The 15,752-nt window shown below is 43.1% G+C and overlaps 2 long non-coding RNA genes across 11 annotated transcripts in view; one reads left to right on the top strand and one right to left on the bottom strand.

Moving 5' to 3' along the window:
- LOC110079281 (uncharacterized) overlaps positions 1-15,752 on the bottom strand; it is a 155,863-nt gene that overhangs the window by 107,071 nt on the left and 33,040 nt on the right. The window contains exon 3 of one of the 10 annotated variants that reach the window (XR_013537952.1): positions 2,922-3,100. The exons of 8 other annotated variants lie outside the window; for them this stretch is intronic. This is a non-coding gene — a long non-coding RNA (uncharacterized LOC110079281). Of the gene's footprint in view, positions 1-2,921; positions 3,101-5,875; positions 8,155-15,752 lie in introns of those variants that run through there. One more of the 10 variants, XR_013537956.1, reaches the window with a different exon arrangement.
- Positions 6,181-15,496, top strand: LOC144583988 (uncharacterized). Its single transcript, XR_013537960.1, has 2 exons — positions 6,181-6,256; positions 7,198-15,496. It is a non-coding gene; the product is annotated as an uncharacterized LOC144583988 (long non-coding RNA).

Below are 15,752 nucleotides of genomic sequence, written 5' to 3'. Positions count from 1 at the left end.
TTAAGGAACCTTGTAATGAGGGTGAAAGAGGAGAGTGCAAAAAATGGTCTGAAGCTCAACATCAAAAAAACTAAGATCATGGCCACTGGTCCCATCACCTCCGGGCAAATAGAAGGGGAAGAGATGGAGGCAGTAACAGATTTCACTTTCTTGGGCTCCATGATCACTGCAGATGGTGACAGCAGCCACAGAATTAAAAGACGCCTGCTTCTTGGGAGGAAAGTGATGACAAACCTCGACAGCATCTTAAAAAGCAGAGACCTCACCTTGCCGACAAAGGTCCGCATAGTCAAAGCTATGGTTTTTCCTGTAGTGATGTACAGAAGTGAGAGCTGGACCATAAAGAAAGCTGACCGCCGAAGAATGGACGCTTTTGAATTGTGGTGCTGGAGGAGGCTCTTGAGAGTCCCCTGGACTGCAAGGAGATCAAACTTATCCATTTTGAAGGAAATCAACTCTGAGTACTCACTGGAAGGACAGATCCTGAAGCTGAGGCTCCAATACTTTGACCATCTCATAAGAAGAGAAAACTCCCTGGAAAAGACGCTGATGTTAGGAAAGTGTGAAGGCAGGAGGAGAAGGGGACGACAGAGGACGAGATGGACGGACAGGGTCATCCAAGTGACCAACATGAATTTGACCCAACTCCAGGTGGAAGTGGAAGATAGGAGGGTCTGGCGTGCTCTGGTTCATGGGGTCACGAAGAGTCAGACACGACTAAACGACTAAACAACAGCTGTATATCAGCCAACCAATCAATGTGGCCACAAAAATGGCAAATGCAGCATTTTAGGCTGCATTAACAGAAATATAATCTCCAAATCCTGTGAAGTATTACTTGTTTCCCTCTATTTGACACTGGTTAGGCCTCATTTTGAGCATTGTGTTCAGTTCTAGACACCACACTTCAAGAAGGATGCCGACAAACAGGGGCAAGTTCAGAGGAAGGCAAGAAGGAGGATGATCAGGGGAGTGAAAAGCAAGCCCTGGGAGGAAACAGCAAAAGAACTGGGGCTGTTTAGCCTTGAGAGAAGAAGACTGAGGGAGAAGATATGTTAGTATTTCTTAAATACTTGAAAGGCTACCATATAGAGAAGGGGCAGGATCTGTCCTCAATCATCTCAGAGGGCAGGACATACAATAATGGGCTCAAGCGACAGGAAGCCGGATTTCGGCTGAATCTCAGGAAAAAACTTCCTAACTGTTGGAGCAGTATGACAGTGGGACCCATGACCTCAAGGGGAGGGGGTGAGCTCTCCAATGCTGGAACTATTCAAGAGAAACTTAGACAACCACCTGACAGATATCCTTTGAGTGTATTCCTACACCTAGTGACGAGTTGGACTTGATGGCCTTAGAAGCCTCTTCTAATTTCATTGATTATATGATTCAATGATGAAATCCAACCACTTTCTTTATTCCCATCCATAACTTTTCACATATAATGTAGATGTGATGGATTTGAGATCTAGGGCGCAGAGTCCCCCACCCGCTTTCCTTCTGTCTATTGGTAATATTTCTTGGTTTAATAGGCCTGCCAGTCTACAGTATGAACTTCAAAAGAGGATGTTTGAAAGCCCTGAAAAGAGGGTTCTAGCTCTGAGAGAGGGGGAAAATTCAGCACAGGTTGGAAACATTTTGAAGTGATCAAGCGAGAAGGTTTTTCTTGGCTGGAGGCAGAGGGAGGCAAGAATTCTGGTTAACGTGGGCCATTTTTCAGCTTGCCACAGGTTGCTCCGAGCACTTTGTGTTTCTGATGGAGGAGAAACACCAGGCACTTATGAAGATGGAGGAAGCATCATGGCAGAGCGATGCGCCCGTGCTGGTCTTTTGTTCAGACCACAATAGACCTGGAAGCCAGTGCTTCCTAACCAAAGAGCCCCCAGCTTGGAATATACAAAGAAGATGCAGTGCGAGTAATATAATTTTTTTGGTATACTGTATATATATATATATTTTAAAAAAGCATAATGGGAGGGCGGGAAAATCTTTTTCGTTTTGTTGTTCTGAGAAAACACTGGCCTTTCACACACATGCTGTGTACACAGCTTTCCCACCTCTTTGACATCTTCCAGCTTTCTTCTCGCTTTTGTGCATTTTGCCAAGGGATGGAGCGAGGGGAACCAGACAGGTGTTAGACTACTGCAGTGTGTTTCCACACGGGGGCTGAGCATAAAGACTGTTCGCAACCTGCCGTTGCGAGGCTACTAACTGGTATGCCTGGGCAAGGAATATATTTGACCAATGATTACCAGTTCAGTTCTGGCCATGATCCAAAATCCTGGCCTTAAAGGCTTTAAATAATGGTTCTCAACTTTGGTCTAGGGTCTTTCGGACTTTCACTTCCAGAAACCTCACTCAGTATGACCAATATGGGTAAAGGATACTGGGACATGAAGTTCTCTAATGCCTTGAAAGGCTAAGAATTGAAAATCAATGTTTTAGTGGAGAACACAAAGACCAGACAACCTTTGAGTTTTGCTCCTGAGTGTGCTGTCCGGGGGCTGCCTGTGGTAGATGATGTGCAACTTTTAAGGTTCCTGATCCCCCTCTTGCTTCATGTTTTGTACTTTTAAATCAGACTCAGATAACTGTTCAAAGAGTAGAAACTCTCTAAAATCAACACTTCCCCTTGTTAACAGAGGATGCCTGGCCACTGAAGTCTGGGAAATTCCATTTTAAGTTCCCATGAGGACCTCCACAACCCTGGCCTGTGGATGTCAAAGGTGTCCTACCTATGTGGAGGAATCCTGCAACTGCATAAACTAGACTTGAGAGAAAGAAAGAGCAAGGGATAGAATATCTGCACTCTGGGATGATTGAGAACAAATCCTGCCCCTCCTCTGGATGACTGCCTTTCAAGGATTTGAAAAGTGCTATCCTATCACCCCTCTGTCTTCTTTTCTCAAGGCTAAACATACCCAGTTCTTTCCATCTTTCCTCCTAGGGCTTGGTTTCCAGTTATCCTGGTTGCTCGCCTCTGAACTTGCTCCAGTTTGTCAGCATCCATCTTAAAGTGTCCAGAACAAAGGGAGTTTCAGTCCAACAACATCTGGAGAATCTCAGATTCCTCTCAGATCCCGTGGCTAGACTGATGGACCTGTGAAAGTGGAAGAGGACAGCTTGCGGAAGAAGTTTCCCCAGGCATTAAGAGATTCCACACGAGCAAGTTCTTCCTCATAAGTAGGACCTATACCTGAGTGCCTGTAATGACTGGAGGTTAAGCTTTGGATGGGGGTCCTGGCTCTTTCAAGGCTCAGTCAGAAGCCAGGGCTTTTGCTCGAACAACACTGCTTCCAGGCTTAGTGAATCATCTCTGGTTAAACCCAAGGAGCCTCCTTACAGCCATGGTTTTCCTGCATTAGAAGATAGGTGCTTGTGTGTCCTTTAAACACACACACACACACACACACACACAAGATGGTCCTCTATTTGAAGACCCACTTGAAAGCCATCCTCCCCTTCCTCTTCTATCTTTGAATGGCAGAGTTGGATGGGACCCTAAGAGATCATTCAGCCCAGCCCCTATGAAGGAGAAACAGTAGGGGAATCAAACTCCCAACCTCTGGCTCCACAGCCATAGACTTCAAACCCTGAGCTAAGTCTTGAAAGTGTCTTCCATTTGAAGACCCCTCCAGTCCAAGTTCAACAGACAGATCAAGAACAATTAAGGACAAAAATCACATGCGCACGCGACAGAAGGAATTTTGAAGTTGCCAACCTATAATTAGTAATATCTGCAAAACGGACTCCTATGTCCATCACCTGATCACCTCAGCTACAGTTCTATTTGAACTATACATTAAAAATCATTTCTGGTTTTTACCTGTTCACACATAAATTAGCCAATGCAGGTTTTAGTATTTCCCATTTGGGTCTCTTTTCTGGAATCCACACCCTCTTTTTGGGTAAGACAGGAAGATGAGGTCCAAGAGGCTGCTCTAACACACGTGTATGCAGAATGTTGGACCCCTGAGGTTCCTTCCCTCTTTGTGGTCCTTCTGTTTAGACATTTCTTCAGGACATGGTGCTGCGTTTGTGAGCCGCAGTGCGTGGCAAGTTCTTGCTTCTTACAAACCTGAGATGGTCTCCCCCCCCCCCCCCCCGTTTTTTGTTCCTTCTTGCTGCTTGGCATGCTGTCACTGTGGTCTCTCCTTCTCCAAAGCACCGGCGTTTGACACCAAGTCAGAAAGCGTAAAAAATTAATTGGATTAGCCAGACGCTGTATAATACCCTTCTTCCCCGAAAATAAGACCTAACCTGAAAATAAGCCCTAGTATGATTTTTCAAGATCTTAAAAGAAATGGGAGTGCCTGGCCACCTTATCCGTCTCCTGAGAAACCTATATGTGGGACAGGAAGCAACAGTTAGAACTGGATATGGAACAACTGATTGGTTCAAAATTGGGAAAGGAGTACGACAAGGCTGTATATTGTCTCCCTGCTTAATTATCATATGTAGAATACATCATGTGAAAGGCTGGACTGGAGGAATCCCAAGCTGGAATTAAGATTGCCTGAAGAAATATCAACAACCTCAGATATGCAGATGATATCACTCTGGTGGCAGAAAGTGAGGAAGAATTAAAGAAGCTCTTAATGAGAGTGAAAGAGGAGAGTGCCAAAAATGATCTGAAGCGTATTATCAAAAAAACTAAGATCATGGCCACTGGTCCCATCACCTCCAGGCAAATAGAAGGGGAATAGATGGAGGTAGTAACAGATTTTACTTTCTTGGGCTCCATGATCACTGCAGATGGTGACAGCAGCCACAAAATTAAAAGACGCCTGCTTCTTGGGGGAAAGCGATGACAAACCTTGACAGCATCTTTAAAAGCAGAGACCTCACCTTGCCGACAAAGGTCCGCATAGTCAAAGCTATGGTTTTTCCAGTAGCAATGTATGGAAGTGAGAGCTGGACCATAAAGAAGGCTGACTGCCGAAGAATGGATGCTTTTGAATTGTGGTGCTGGAGGAGACTCTTGAGAGTCTCCTGGACTGCAAGGAGAACAAACCTGTCCATTTTGAAGGAAATCAAGCCTGAGTGCTCACTGGAAGGACAGATCCTGAAGCTGAGGCTCCAATACTTTGGCCATCTCATGAGAAGAGAAGACTCCCTGGAAAAGACCCTGATGTTGGGAAAGTGTGAAGGCAAGAGGAGAAGGGGATGACAGAGGACGAGATGGCTGGACAGTGTCACCCAAGTGACCAACATGAATTTGACCCAACTCTGGGAGGCAGTAGAAGACAGGAGCGCCTGGCATGCTCTGGTCCATAGGGTCACGAAGAGTCGGACACGACTTAACAACAAAACAACAACATGATTTTTCAGGATGCTCGTATAAGCCCTACCCCAAAAATAAGCCCCAGTTAAGTGAAACCCCTCCCTCCACTCCCTCATCCAAGTCATTAATACAAATCATTTGGATTGTGGTACCCACTTGTTACCTTCTCCCAGTTTGAGAAGGAGCCATTGATAAGCACTCTGAGTACAATGCGGTAACCAACTGTGTATCCCCCTGACACTTGTTCTATCCAGCCCACAGCTAGTTGGCTTGTTAATCAGAATATCACAGGGTACTTTGTCAAAGGATTTGCTGAAGGCAAGATACATATATTACACCTGCAGCATTCCCACCGTCTACCAGGGAGGTTATCTGATCCAAAAATGACATAAGATTAGTCTGGCAGAATTTGTTCTTGACAAATCCATGTTGGCTTCTGGTTATTACTGCATCATTTTCAAGGTGCTTCCATAGTGACTGCTTTATAATATGCTCCAGAATTTTCCCTGGGACTGACGTCAGGCTGACTGGTCTGTAGTTCCCTGGTTCCTCTTTTTTTGAAGATTGGGACAATGTTAGATCTCCTCTAGTCATTGGGTACTTCACGGATCCTGATTTTAAGAAAATAATGGTATGTGTGTGTGTGTGTGTGTGTGTGTGTGTGTGTGTGTGTGAGAGAGAGAGAGAGAGAGAGAGAGAGAGGAGGCTGGGGCTGTGCCAGAGCCCTGCGACCTTGGCGCAGGCAGAATCGGCCCCATCTCTCTGGGAAGAACTGCTCTAAGGTTTGCAGGACTGGGCCTTTTCCCTGCAGCTGTTGCCCAACTCCTCAGGAGTGCCACCGGTGGAAGCAGAGGACTGGGCTATATAAGAACAGACCTTCGCCTCAGCTGTGAAGGCTCCTGCCTTGCTCCTCCTGGCATCCCTGGACCCTGATGCCTTGAGAGGTTCCCTCCTGGCTGTGACCCCTGGATGGTATGACCAGGATTTGTGTCATCCTTCTATTTGGCTGTTCTTCAGACTCAAAACCCCAGTGGGTTGGTCTCAGCTTGGGCTGTGGGGTTGGTTCTATCTTGTTGTGGTGGTCTTGCTCTGGACCGAGTCCTCGTGCCTCATCTATTGAACCGTGTGTGTGCGTGCTGCATTTATATATGCCACTTTTCTCTCAATGGTGGGACTCAAGGGGGCAAAGTCATGGGGCAGAACCGTTTGAGCAACAGCCTAGAGCTGCTCCGTGCTTGGCTTGGTTTCCCCATTCAGGGGCAAAGGTCACTTTGCTGGGCTAGTCCTTTCCGTTTGGTCTAGAAGGAATTTGGCTCTTTCACTTCCCACTCCAATCACTGGCTGCCATTGGCGGGGGCAACAGGAAAACTTTGGTGTAACAACATCACCTCGGTAAATCTCAAGATGGGTGGCATCTGCAGAGCTTGGAAACAACATGTTGAGATTCAAAGCGAAATCATGATGACTCCTTCCAACTGGAGGCCCCGCAACCTGACACAGCTAGTTTTTTATAACATTTTTTGTAATTTCAAAATCTTTTGAATTTACTTTTGAGGTGTTGCGTCAGGTTGCTCACCCTCCTGTTTACATGAGCCCTGGGGTGACCTGGTTAAACTGCACTGCTGCAGCCAAGCCTGTGCTCATGATCAGAGTTCCATCCTGATGGGTTGAGGTAGGTTGACTCAGCCTTCCATCCCTCTAAGATCAGTAACATACACACTCAGCTCACTGGGAGGGGGGCTTGCATGGTGTTCCTTGCATGGTTTTATGTTGCAAATTGGCCAGAGGGTGCTGTAGCACAATGGGGAGGTATATAAGTCAAAGCAGCAGCAGCAACAACAATTGAACACAAAAGCCCTGGTTCTGAATGCTAATGTGTCAGCATTAACACAATATTTTCATCCTTCAACCAGTTCTCTGTTGAGGTGGACGAGCGATGTTCCATGACTGCTCCGACTCAGACGGCCTAACCTGGATCCCTTCTTCCCCATCTTTTCCATGCCTTGGTCCCAGGCCAAGCCACCCTTCAAACACCTCCAGTCAAAAACTGGTTTAAGTCTGGAGCTCAAAACCACCCTTCAGGATTGGCACAAAGGACCGTTTACGATTTGTATCAGCTGCCTTTTCTCCTGGAGTCTCTCTGAGGCCAACAGCTGCTCGCTGATGGGATGTGTGTGTGTCCATGTGTGTGCGGTGTGCCGTTTTGTCTTTTTCTGGTGGTTATCAAATTTCCCCTCGGGCTCCGCTCATATGTATGGTGCACGCCAGTGAGTGTGAGATGCTAGGGTCGGGGAAAGAGATAAACATTTAGCTTTCATCCTAGATGATGAGTATGGTAATGCGACTCTGCAGATAAGGGGAAAGAAACCCTTATTCTTTCATTCTCCTTCTTACATTAAATCCAATATGTAAGTGATTTTTCTGAGCACACTGCAACCAGAGTGTTTACTGTGTTCGGTTGATGTCACGGCTGGTCCTCCCATAAAACAGAATGAAGCTATTTTTTTTCAGGCGATAGGATGGGCAGGAGGGGAGATGTTAGTCATGGCTCTTTAGGATTTCCTGGTCTCTTCAGACTATCTTGAACCATGGGAGAAGGCATAAGAGAATTTTCAATAGTCCAGATAGGTGGTGAAAGTATACCGACCCTATAGCAGACACCCTGCACAGAGGGAATGTGTTAACATAGTAATGAAGGAAAAAAAATCAGGCACTAAAGCACACTCTCCCCCCCCCCCCCCTTTGCTTCCTGCACTTCTGATTTTCAGGGTAGAATCACAATAAGGCTGATGCTTTCCTGCTTAATGAGAATTATTCTTCTGGCCAGTGACTTTTTCTCTCTCTCCTGCCTTGATTACAGTGCACCCAACCTATCAGGGACCAAACAATAAATGAGTTAACATCATGTAATTATGTAGCAAAGCATGATACAAAAAGATTTTGGTGCAGCCAAGCTGGACATGTGCCTATGTATCCATGATCATATCAATGATCTCAACCTATCAGGGATCACCTGTGAACAGCTGCTGGATGGGTGTCTGTGATGACTCTATCCTGCACCTTTTCCATGAGCAGCACTGAAGGGAAACTTTCAACTACCAGTCTTGGCAACTTCTGCTCATGGAACAGGGAGAGATTTTTACCACAGGCTGAAAAAAACAGGATCTAGGTCCCCCTTGGCTGGGTTTCCTCTCTGGGAAGCATTATAGGGTTACAGCAAGAAATCTGTACTTTGCTCCAGAATGGAAAGGAAGCTAGTGGCATTAATCCAGGTGTGACTCAAGAGGTAAAGGCAGGAATGGAAGATAGGCTGGAAGCTGCCTCAGAAAGTCAAAATATGAGAGACAGAGATGGGGGAAGAACTGGGAAAACCCTCGTTCCTTGGGCAGTCTCCTGGCCCAGACAAGATGCCTTGTATCACCTTTCTTAGGTGGTCCAGGCCCTGGTTGCCTTAGAAATAATGTACTACATGCACTAATATTTAAAAAATATAGGGGTATGGGGACGAGTGGAGCATATTTAAAGGGGAGCATCCCTGTTGTCGCCCTCTTTTGTGTGGTTGAGCAATTTCAAACCACCACAGAGGTGCCGCCATTGTCCTCCATGCCATGAGGGAACAGACTGGGTAGGTGGGACTCATTCAGCCCTGGAAGGCAGCCCATCTAAAACTCTGATTTCAAACCTCCACTGCCTTGTGGCTATATCCATTGATGGAAAAGGCTTCAGGAGTTAACCTCAAGGCAAAATCCGGAGCCAGAGTCCCGGAGGCAATTTGTGTCATTCTGTCAACTCCTGCGACGTTGCTGAAATCAGTTGTATTGGCTCTTGCCTTTCCATTGGACCATTTCAGTGACATGGAAAGGGGAGATTTGCTTGTTGGGTAACAGCCTATCCTCCATATTATTTCACCCAGGCTTCGTGCTCTGGAGAGGACACTCCAGCTTCTCGTACAGTGTCAAAACACTAGACACTGTTCCAGGTCCTCCATACAGAGTACGCTACCATAGTCCCTCGAGACTGAAGGATGCCTATGATAGAAGAAATGTATCTAACCTTTGGAAAAAATGTTTTGGAAGCAACATCAGAGCATCAGACAATCACTCTAAAAACCTTCTTTAGATGCATCCCTAGGCTTCTGCAAAATTAACAGCATGGCGTTAATGCATTAAATCTAACTCATTTGATTTGGCATTCATGTGTTAAATTTAACTTTTGTGGCCTGCTTTGGTGCATTGTGGTATTCATGAATTCCCTTGTTCATGATATTCCATTAATGAACTTGTCAGAACTGGCACTTTATTTTCCGTGTGGATTGTAACTGTGGATGATTGTGCACACACTTTCCCCGTTTTCTTTTCCCCTCAAGATGTACTTTATACGTAAATCACACCTTTCTGAACTGAGTGTAAGAATGCCGTGGAAAGGTGTATTTTATTTATCCTAGTGAGACTACCGGAGGAGGGAAGGGCACTTTAATGTGTGACATTTTAATCATGACCATATTGACCCATTCCCATTAAATCTGTATAAGAGCTGCTTTGCGGTGGGCAGACTTACAACAGCTGTCTGGACAATTCAGAGCTTTTCTTTGCCTCCTCTCAATGCTCAAGATAGTTAAAAACCCAATACTGTCCATGGTGAAAAGTAAAAAGCCACCTATATATCTTGTTCTTTGGATTTTCTGGACAAAATAGCTATCTCCGTGAATTAGATATGTCCTCGATCCTTCCCCTCTACAATTTAAGTTCAGCAAGATGTATTTTCTTGGCTGGTCTTTTTTTCTTCCTGCCGAGATGAACAGCCCAGGTGCACCCAACCTATCAGGGATCGCAGAGCAAACGGGCTAACATCAGGCAACCATCTAGCGAAGCATGCTACATCATGATTCTGGTGTGGCCAAACTGAACTCATTCTTTCTGTATCCACAGTCATGTCCATGGTCTCAGCCCATCAGGGATCACAGCCCTAATTCAGGTTGAGAGCCAAGGTGCCAATGCCAAAAATGAAGCTAATGGGATACACATTTTCCAAAGACAAAAATAATTGAAAACGTAGAAGACGATGGGCATTGAGGAACTCCAAATTAATCCCGCCTGGCTTGAAGTAAAATGAATAGCATGTGCCCTCCTCCCACACCTTTGGTACAACAGCTCCATCTTTTGGGAACAGTCTCTGGCTTCTGTTTCACATGAAGTGGTGCTGCCCTCTACTGGACCAGTGAAAAATCTGCAGGAACACAGGTTGCCAGTTAGCTATTCCAGCCAATGTTCGGTAAAGATGATTAGCCATTTGGGCAGAAGAGATTAATTAATGAAATTAGCAGCATTTGCCAGCAGTCAGAAGAGAGAAATAAGAGTGCTTGGTAGCCACGGACATCTATTTGGCTTAGACCTTTGTCCAGTTAGTTTTGAATTAATCCTTTCCCCCCTTAAAAATGGCTTATGTCCAACAGTGATTCTCATCAATATCTCAGAATTGCACAGCTTGAAAGGGCTGATGCTTTGCTGTTGGTTTTATTAAAAGAGTAGCGGTTGATGAGTCTGTTAGCATGGAGCAGCGAATCTACTCTGGGGCTACGACATAATGTTTTAGGAACTCTTTAGGGGCCAAAAAGCATCCCCCAAATGAAAACCAACACCCACGGTGGATCCACAAAGTAATCCTCTATCCAGATTTCAGAATTAAGGCGGCAGGTCTCCCCTTTCACACATTAACATCAGGGAAAAGATGCACAAAGGCAACACTTCTCCAGCTTCTGCCTCCAATCTTGTTCCAACCAGATTGTGCACTGATCCCACACCCTCTCTTCTCACATGGAAATCTGAACACCTTGCCAGGTGCATTTTTCAAGGTGATATATGCATTTCTCCAAAGACTAGGTTTTTCCTACGCCTTTTCTTCTCCTCATACACACTTTTGCAAATGGTTTTCTTATTGTCGTGCCTTTTTTCTCAGGAACTGACACATGGTTTGCATATATTTCTCCTAACAGATGTATTTTTGGACATCATTTCTTGATCCAAGCACTCTACTGCAAACTTCAGAAAAGTGCGAGAATGAGTTTTGTTCAAAAGGATTGGAACTGTATATGTTTGCGTTAAAACACGAGTCACGATGAATTTCTCCTTCCTTTCTTTGAATATAGGGAGGGCTTCCTTTGCTTTGCTACGTCTTCGCATCTGCGTGAGCGGATTGTGAAATTTTAGCTTCTCTGAGGGCCATGATAATCAGCTTTAGTGTGGTGCTTCGTTGGTCTAATGAATTCCCCACTGCAGATCTTTGTGCAGGCAAATCTGGGTTCTGAATATTCATCTTGACAAAATGAATATTCAGAATGGACGTGGTGAGCTGAATGGCATTTGGCTCCAGCGTCAAAGTTAAGGAGAGGGAATAATACAGAAGAGACTCCCTCTCAAAACTAGAGTAATCAAGATTCTGGTGCTGCCTTCAGTGTCATTAAGATTTCTACCAACAACTGGGCTTTGAGCTTGACTCTTTTCCCTTCTTTTCTTGCCTTCCTCTCAATGCTTAGTTTTGAAGTATAGTGTTAATCATGACAGATCCTCAAAACCAACCCCTCAAGGAAAGTCCAAAAACATAGGCAGTTATATTTTGGTCCATCAATCCTAATTGAAAAGAGTAGTATTTTTTTCAGTTTCTTTTCCTTTTTTTATATGTATTTCCCAGGTGCAATATCAGAACAGGTGACTGGGGGGCACTCGAGAGTATTGTATGGTGCACCACACGTCACACAAGTAATTAATGGAAATCTGGCTGCCAAGAAATCCTAAAAAGGCAATGAGTTCCTTTTAAAATGTAACTTCCCATCCTCTGGTCCCAGTTATAGTTGCTTTCTCCTACTTTCCCAAATCAGGCTCAAGATGCTCAACAAAAGGTTTCGAAGGAAGGCGATTTTTTAGCGATGAAGTTGAGTTTTATAAAAGGATTAAGTGGTGGATAAAGGGATGTGCACATCATGGCTGCTTTCCTACCCCAAAAAAGTCCACCGAGAAGGTGGTTCATTTCTAAATGGGGGACTCTATGGCAATGAAATGGAAGACTGTCAATTACTCTTTGGTTCTTGGACAAGCTATGGGCTGATAGGAGAACTAATGAACTTGGTTGACTCTTCCTACCTTGTTTTCACTCTGTATTCATTTGCAACTCCTTAAACCCCATGATTCATGTTTAGTCATTATCAAGACTCGACTTTTTCCACATGGCAAGTCGGGGGAAGATACAAAATCACCTTCACTAAGCTACCTGAGTCTTACCAGACTAAAAGATTTTGATTTCTGGATGTGGCTCATCACCGGCCTCTTCTAAAACAAAACAAAGTGTTCCCTCTTCACTCCCCCCCCCCACAGGACAGAATGACTCTTCAAAAACAATACCAGTGCTTCCTGCTGCTGAAAAAACTTGAACGGGTGTGCCTTCGCAGGCACTGTGGTACAAAACCTTTCTGGTGTCCCTTTTACAAAGGAAGGAACGGTGGTGCCTTCTAATAAGAAGAGCTTTTTGGTTCTTGCTTCTAGATCATTTGAACCAGGAATCTTTATCCATATTTTGTATGCCACTCTAAACAATAATGGTTCATTGTTCATGTTTTATTCCAACACAATAATATCTTTTTGAGAAATGTGATGAGGACCAAGCTTAGAAAAATATGTGACATTATTGGACTGCTCTAGGATAGATCACATATTTGTGTCAATGGACTTATTCTCTAAAGTAGTAAAATTAGATTTAAAGATTATTAAAATGTCAGCTCATGCAATGGTAACTGTGGAAATTGGTTTGGAGTGTGATTATAAAGAGGCACAGAGCTGGAGAGTAGATTTCAATATATTTAAAAATAAAATGGTTATTAAAAAATGAAAATGGGATAAAAAACATGACAGATTAACGGCAGGAAAAAAAAAGGCAGATTAACGGAGGTAGCAATACAAATATAGTTTGGGATACTATGAAATGTGTAGAGAGAGGATTAAGCACAAAATATTCATATAAATTGCAAAATCTGGAGATAGAAAAAGTACAAAGAAATTTAATATATTTAAAAATAATTTTTGGAAAATAGTAATAAGAATTTGAAAATTTTGGCTAGGGCCACTCAAACTAAAAAAGCAAAAAATATAATTGGTGCAATAAGGAATGAGAAGGGAATGAAAAGAAAATTATTTATTTTTTATAACTTTAAAAAATATGAAAAATAATTTTCCTTTCATTCCCTTGTCATTCCTTAATGCACCAATTATATTTTTTGCTTTTTTAGTTTGAGTGGCCCTAGCCAAAATTTTCAAATTCTTACTACCGTAATAGACTGAAAGTGGACAAAACTCCAAGAATTGATGGATTGAGTGTCGAACATTATAAAATTTTTAAGCGCATAGTGGTTCCAAAAATGAAAATATTATTCAGCAAATATTAGATGGAGAAGAAATACATGGAAACAATTTATGATCATTTTAATATTGAAGACAAATAAAGACTGCACAGATCCCGGCTCATGTAGGCAAATATCTCGGATGCACCAAGATGCAAAAATATTTACAGCAATCTTAGCAAGTAGAAGGAATAAATTTACCTAAATGTCCAAACAATGTGGTTTCATAGGAGGAAAGCAAATGTCAAATTTGGTTAGGAGGGATTTAAATATAAACTATTATACAAAAAAAATTAAAAGCAAGTGTATTAGCACTATATATTTCCAAAGCTTTTGATTGTGTCGAATGGCCAATGCTGAAGCTATTACAATAGATAAAATTAGATTTCGAACAAGATTTAGAAATGTAATTCATCGGTTATATTCTGGAAATAAGGCAACAGTGATGGTAAATGATGATGTCATGGAGGTAATAAACCTAAGTTGAGGAACAAGACTAGGATGCCCCCATTCCCAATATTATTTGTTTTAACAATGGATGTACTGGCTAATGCCGTAAGAACAGATGATCTAACAAAGGGGATTGGATTTTGGCAGAAAACTATAAAATAAGCTTATTTGCAGATGACACTTGGTTGATGGTAGAAAATCCAGGAGAAATTGTAGATAAAAACCAAACACATTTAAAGGAATTTGGGGAAATAAGTGGATTAATAAATTAGAAGAAATCTGAAATGATGCTATACAATTATTCTAGAGTGGAAATAGAAAAGATGAAATACAAGTTTCAATTCAAAGTGATTGAATGTATTAGATATTTGAGTATAGACTAGTGATGGCAAACCTATGGCACGCGTGCCACAGCTGGCACGCAGAGCCCTTTCTGCGGGCACGTGAGCCATAAGTCACCGGATCACTGCTAACCCACCCCCTCCGGCAGCCAAGCCTCAGGAGGCGATACTGGCACTTTGACAGGTGGCAGGCCAGGATCCAGAGTGGGGTCTCGAGGCACCTCCATGCCCAGGATTTCGCCACTTCCAGTTCCCCTGCCACCTGCTGGGTTTTTGTTTGTTTGTTTGTTTTCAGTTTGGGCACTCAGGCCCAAAATGGTTCACCACCACTGGTATAGACTTTACAAAATATATGCAAGATCTGAAGAAAACAAATTTGGAAAGAATAAAGAAAGAAGTAAAAGACAAGTTAGAGAACTACAGTGGCGCCTCAACTTATGAACTTACAACCATTTTGAGTTACAACCAGCTCCGGCCACAAAATTTTGCTTCTACTTTCAACCGGAGCTTCCATTTATGAACAGAAAAAGGCAGGGATGAAAGATAATAAATGAACTATGTATTGAAGGGACGAAAACTAGGATAAATAAAAATATTTGGTATCTAGCGCGCGCACACACACACACACACACACACACACACACACACACACACACACACACACACACACACACACACACACACACACACACACACACACAAAGGGGGGGATTGAGATTCCTGAATATTAGTAATTCATGTTTAGCAAATCAATTGAGAATCATCCTGGACATTACAGCACAAAGTGATCAATTAATATGGAGTTACATCAGATTAGAGGAATTATATAAATTGGAGGAGACATACTGGTATAAAAATAATACTAAAAGAACCGTTAAAAAGATTCAGAATACTTTTATAAAGAATGTACTTGAGATCTGGAATAAACGGAGACAGGTATTATGTCCTAAAATATCCCCTTTAATTCTGGTGGCAGAGTTAGAGAATTTTCCACGATATGGGATAAAAGAGTTGATTAACCAATTAAAAAGAAAACAGATATATAAATGGGAGGACTGGAAGGATAAAATCAAAAATAAGGATCAATTAAGAGGTATTTTGCAGAAGAAAACTTGGATTGGTTAAATTTGATACAACTGGAACAATGTATCTGTTAAGATTCTCAGTCATCCAGGCGAGGTTATCTGGAAGTTGAGTCAGAAGTCCAATTGCCATGACTCAACTTCCAGATAACTGGAACAATGGTTGAAAGGAGAGAAAATTGAACTAAAGGATAGGCGACTGACAAAAT

This window comes from Pogona vitticeps, chromosome 7 (assembly GCF_051106095.1).
Source record: "Pogona vitticeps strain Pit_001003342236 chromosome 7, PviZW2.1, whole genome shotgun sequence".
In the NCBI taxonomy this organism is placed as follows: domain Eukaryota; kingdom Metazoa; phylum Chordata; class Lepidosauria; order Squamata; family Agamidae; genus Pogona; species Pogona vitticeps.
This window is presented reverse-complemented; position numbering and strand designations above follow the sequence as displayed.